The sequence below is a fragment of the Brassica napus genome, unplaced genomic scaffold, assembly GCF_020379485.1.
Source record: "Brassica napus cultivar Da-Ae unplaced genomic scaffold, Da-Ae ScsIHWf_2176;HRSCAF=2829, whole genome shotgun sequence".
Classification (NCBI taxonomy): domain Eukaryota; kingdom Viridiplantae; phylum Streptophyta; class Magnoliopsida; order Brassicales; family Brassicaceae; genus Brassica; species Brassica napus.
Window position 1 is genome coordinate 5,001 of NW_026015585.1, and position 6,633 is coordinate 11,633.

Below are 6,633 nucleotides of genomic sequence, written 5' to 3' on the forward strand. Positions count from 1 at the left end.
TATATATATCTATTATATCTATCGCTTTTTTTTACATATAGTATGATTACCGGCCGAATCAGCATATTTTTCGAAGCCCCGTAACTCTTCCTCAGCCAGGCTTGGGCAGAGCAGAATAGCAGAGCAAGTACAAGTATTAGTAGCATAGAAAAAATGCGTTCCTCATCATTAAGTCATTAAATGAATATGTTTGCGCGCGGTAATTGTGAACTCTCGGGAGAATCGATGACTGCATCAAAGATGCACTTGTTAGTACACCTGCAAATTCTGAATTGGCTAGTTGTAAATAGCCCCAGGACTATGGAATAAAGGATTATCCCGGACCTACACCGAGGTATTGACGGTGATTCTCAAATATCACAGAACAGAATGTGATACGATGAGATAGAATGCAATAGAAATTTTTCGGAAGAAAGGGAGGATCTGGACAAAATCGATGAAATGGAAGAAATCGGAGTGAATGGAAAAGACAAAATTAATAAGGATGATGAATTCCACGTTCGAACATACTATAACTATAAAACAGTTTCTGAAAATCGAGATGGAAATAAAGAAAATTCTAATTTAGAATTTTTCAAAATAAAAAAAAAAGAGGATCGTTAAAAAAATCAATACATAGCACAAATACAAGAACAGATAAGAAGAGATGCGACTTCCACCTATATATTTGTTACTTCTCCTACAAAGAAACTTGTAATACCTACTCCATTTGTAATTCCATCAATGATTCGTTTATCAAAAAAATTCGTTTGTTTTGCTAATTTTCTTATACTTTCAGTTAAAGATTTTTTAAAAAAAGTATCTATGTAACCACGATTATATGACCAATTATATACAAAATTTATTGGTTTTTCCCACCTAATTCTTTTAGAACTCCACTTTTGAAATGAATTAAGTAAAGTTAAATTTAATCTAGATGAATAAAAAGGCTTATATAAACAGTATGCTATAAATATTCCAAACAAAGCTATACTGACTGAAAAAATTGCATTTTTCAAAAATTCATACCAATCTACAAAATTTTCTGAATTGGTATGCAAAAGGTTTATCGACGGCGTTAATAATTTTGATAATATATCAAAGTCTATTCCTTCTTGATTGAAAGGAATTCCTATGGCTCCAATAAACAAAGTAAATAAAAGCAATACAAGCATAGGAAATAGAATAGTATTGTCTGATTCATGGGGATAATAGAAAGTTCTTGTATTAAGTCCAAAATTTTCAACAGTAATAAAAGTTTGATTTCTTACATTATTACTAATTTTATATGTTTTATTGCCAAAAAAAGAAGCTCTTTTCGTATTATTCATTGTTAATAATGGTACTAACCCAAAATTCCTATTAAGTTTTTTATCTTCTTCTTTACCCCATAAAGAAATTGAATAGAAGGAGCTACTTTTTTTTCCACTATAATTTATAAAATAAGTGTTTAAATGGCCTTCAAAAGTAAGTAAATAAATCCGAAACATATAAAATGCGGTTAATCCCGCTGTTGAACAAGCTATTATTGCAAAAATTGGCGAAAATAACAAACTATCATTAAGAATTTCATCTTTAGACCAAAAACAAGCAAGGGGGGGAATACCACAAAGTGAGAGTGTTCCTACTAAAAAGGCAGTTTTTGTAATCGGCACATGTTTTGTCAAACCACCCATAAGAATCATATTCTGACTTTTATCAGGAGAATAGCCAACTATAGCTTCCATTGAATGAATAATGGATCCAGATCCTAAAAACAACAAAGCTTTCGAATAAGCATGAGTAATCAAATGAAATAAAGCGGATCTATAAGACCCCATACCTAGAGCTAACATCATATAACCCAGTTGAGACATTGTAGAATAGGCTAAACCTCTCTTAATATCTTTTTGAGCAAGAGCTAAAGTGGCTCCTAAGAGTACTGTTATTATACCTATCAAAGATATTATATACATTATAGAAGGGATAACTATAAAAAGAGGAAGAAGACGAGCTACAAGAAAAATTCCCGCTGCTACCATAGTAGCAGCATGTATAAGAGCCGAAATAGGAGTAGGGCCCTCCATGGCATCCGGCAACCATACATGAAGAGGAAATTGTGCAGATTTAGCAATAGGACCCACAAATAATAGAAATGCACACAAAGTAAGGAATAAGAGATTTATTCTATTATTTAATATTAAATTATTGAATATTTCGAACAAATCTTGAAATTCGAAACTGCCAGTTATCCAATAAAGACCTAAAATTCCTAATAATAAACCAAAATCCCCTACACGATTGGTTACAAAAGCTTTTTGACAGGCATTCGCTGCAATAGGTCGTGTGAACCAAAAACCTATTAATAAATACGAACACATTCCAACTAATTCCCAAAAAAAATAAACTTGGATCAAATTAGAACTAGTAACTAATCCTAACATTGAAGTATTAAAAAAACCCATATAAGCAAAAAACCTCAGATATCCTTGATCATGAGACATATAATTATCACTATAAATCAGAACCAAAATTCCAACAGTTGTAATTAATATTGACATAATAGAAGTAAGTGGATCAATAAAGTAACCGAACTCAAAAGAAAATTCATTATTTATGGTCCAAGACCATACATTTTGATGAATGCAACTTAGAAAAATTTGTTGAATAGATAGATAGAGCGAAAAGATCATAACTATACTTAACAAAAAAATACTCAGAAACGTCCACATACGTCGAAGGTTTTTTGTTGCTGTCGGAAAAAGTAGAAGTCCAGCTCCGAGTAAAATAGGTACTGGAAGTGGAATGAAAGGGATGATCCATGAATATTGATATGTATGTTCCATAAAATAAAAAACCCTTTTTATTTTATTCTTAAATTATTATTTCTTATTCACTGGTTTGTATATATATATATTTTTTTCAAAGGGGATAATAAAAAAGCGCATTTTTTCAAACTTAAATAGAAATTTTTTCGAATTAGTATAATCCTTCATAAACCTTTGAAAAGAAATATATTCAAATCAAAAAATTAGAAGTTATTAACTAATATTACTAAGTTACTGTAAAAAAAACGATTTGTCTTTTTTTTTTTTACTACTAAAAAAAATTTTGATTTTATGCAGATACAGAAAAAGTGAATTATAATTCCGTATTACAATAATTATATACATATATTAAGAATAGAACAAAGATTTACACGACAAAAAAATACTTAATATTAAGTATAAAAAAAAGTTATTTGGGTTTGATTATTTAGAATTATTATTGAATTATGGAATTTAGTGATTGTCTTCCAGTACACTAAGTGAGCTTTTTTTTTTCAAGAAATATTATTATAATCGATATTTTTTTTTACATATGAAGTGAAGAAATTTAAAAATTTTTTCTAATATAATCTAAATCTATCAGTATAGATTAATTAAATGAGCACTCTTATACGGATTTAAAACGTTAAATACAAAAAATTTTTCAAGAAAAAGGGAAAAAATAGTTGGGTTTTAAACTTTTGAATGTCTGTTTTGTTTGAAAAATAATATATAATAAAATTTGAAAGAAAAAAATTACTCAATATGGAGTACGAAAGAATAGAATAATAAATGTCTTTGACATCCAATTATACCACTGAAAAACTTTTTTCATTTTTGAATGGCAGTTCCAAAAAAACGTACTTCTATCTCGAAAAAGCGTATTCGTAAAAAAATTTGGAAAAGGAAGGGATATTGGACATCGTTGAAAGCTTTTTCCTTAGGGAAATCGCTTTCTACAGGTAATTCAAAAAGTTTTTTTGTACAACAAAATAAATAAAAAACACTAGAATCATTAGAATTAGCCTAACGTAAAAACCAATTTTTAGAATACATATAAATTAAAAAAATCTATAGGAACCAAAAAAAAAAAAAAAAAAGATAATATATATATATACGAAATATACGAAAGATTCCTATTGATTTTGTAAAAAAAAGGGGGGGTTATTACTTTCCCCATCAATAAAAAAATAAATAAAGATCTTGTATTTCCTCTTAACTAGGAAATACAAGATCTTTTAGCGAAATCAACAGGTTCTTTAAATTAATTTAAGTCAAAAATTTTTCACTTTATACCTTTAGGAATTATTATTTCTCTTAATTCTTATATTCTTTACTTGGAATCAAAGTTATAAAAGTATCTATCCACGATTAAGTGAATATTAGATACTAATAAGTAATAATATATGATATTTTTTTTAAGCGATCAAAAAATATTATGTTTGTACAATATAAAAAGATGCATGAAAATAGATATTTTGACAATTGTTGTTTTTCATTTTTCTTGAGCAACTTAGGCAAATTTTAGTTAAAATTTCTAAGGATTTTGGAGAAGTTTTAATTTTTAGAAAAAGCATTTTTTTAGTAATAAAATCAATTTTAAATTCCATTAAATTAGCTTCTTTATTAAAATTTGAATCTCGACGATTGAGTAAAAACTTGTTAGTATTATTTTGAACAAGTTGCCGCTATGGTGAAATTGGTAGACACGCTGCTCTTAGGAAGCAGTGCTAGAGCATCTCGGTTCGAGTCCGAGTAGCGGCATAAGATCTTATAAAAGAGATATTATAAGTTTTATAATCAAATTAATACCCGACTTGTTTTCTAAAATCGGGTAAAACCTAGTATTAATTTATTAATTTTTAACAAATTTTTTATGATTTTTTCAATTTTAGAGCATATATTAACTCATATATCTTTTTCGGTCGTTTCAATTGTACTACTAATTTATTTTTTAACTTTATTAGTTAATTTAGATGAAATCATAGGATTTTTTGATTCATCAGATAAAGGAATCGTAATTACGTTTTTTGGTATAACAGGATTATTATTTACGCGTTGGATTTATTCAGGACATTTTCCATTAAGCAATTTATATGAATCATTAATTTTTCTTTCATGGGCTTTTGCAATTATTCATATAGTTTCCTATTTTAATAAAAAAAAAAAAAATCACTTAAACGCAATAACTGCGCCAAGTGCTATTTTTATTCAGGGTTTTGCTACTTCAGGTCTTTTAAACAACATGCCTCAGTCTGCAATATTAGTACCAGCTCTCCAGTCCCAGTGGTTAATGATGCACGTAAGTATGATGATATTAGGCTATGGCGCTCTGTTATGCGGATCATATTATCAATAGCTCTTCTAGTCATTACATTTCGCAAGGTCGGATCTACTTTTTGGAAAAAGAATATGAAAAATAAAATGTTATTAAATGAATTATTTTCTTTTGATGTACTTTACTACATAAATGAAAGAAATTCTATTTTACTACAACAAAATATTAATTTTAGTTTTTCTAGAAATTATTATAGGTATCAATTGATTGAACAATTAGATTATTGGAGTTTTCGTATTATTAGTCTCGGATTTATCTTTTAACCGTCGGCATTCTTTCAGGAGCTGTATGGGCTAATGAAACATGGGGTTCATATTGGAATTGGGATCCGAAAGAAACCTGGGCATTTATTACTTGGACCATCTTCGCAATTTATTTACATATTAAAACAAATAGGAATGCTCGAGGTATAAATTCTGCAATTGTGGCTTCGCTAGGTTTTCTTTTAATTTGGATATGCTATTTTGGCGTCAATCTTTTAGGAATAGGTTTACATAGTTATGGTTCATTTACATCGAATTAACTAAAACATTAAAAAAAAAAGAAAAGAATCCAAATAAAAAAAATAGCATCTATATATAACTTCATCTAAGTTAAGAAATCTAATTTAGTTTTAGTAGTAAATCATCAAGAACCTTTTGAATCAAGTAGTACAATGATTCAAAAGGTTCTCACAATACAAAAAGCAAAGACTTCTTATTATAATTCAATTTAATGTTTTTTTTTATTTCCTGAAAACTATCCATAAAAATAATTAGATAAAATGGATTCGACCTTGTCACTTGCTAATGAGAGCACAAAATCAGGATAAATCCCAATACCAATTATGGGTAGAAGAATAGAGATTGAAAGAAATAACTCTCGGGGTCCAGAATCAAAAAAAGAAAAGTTTTTGGCATTAATTAACTTGTATCCATAGAACATTTGACGTGACATAGATAATAAATATATAGGAGTTAATATCATTCCAATTGCCATTACAAAAATAATTAAAATTTTTGAAATTAAGAAATATTTTTGGCTGGTAATTATTCCAAAAAAAACGATTAATTCGGCAACAAAACCACTCATGCCCGGTAATGCAAGGGAAGCCATCGATAAGATAGTGAACATTGTAAATATCTTTGGAATGGAGATAGCCATTCCACCCATTTCATCAAGATAAACAAGCCGGATTCTATCATAACTAGTTCCTGCCAAGAAAAAAAGTGCAGCGCCAATAAATCCATGAGAGATTATTTGTAAAATAGCTCCATTAAGCCCAGGATCCGTTATAGAACCAATACCTATAATTATAAAACCCATATGAGATACAGAAGAATAGGCTATTCTCTTTTTTAAATTACGTTGACCGGGAGATGTTGAAGCTGCATAAATTATTTGGATTGTACCGACTACCATCAACCAAGGAGAAAACATAGAATGAGCGTGAGGTAATAATTCCATATTGATTCGAACCAATCCATATGCTCCCATTTTTAATAAGATTCCAGCGAGAAGCATACAGGTACTGTAATGTGCCTCGCCGTG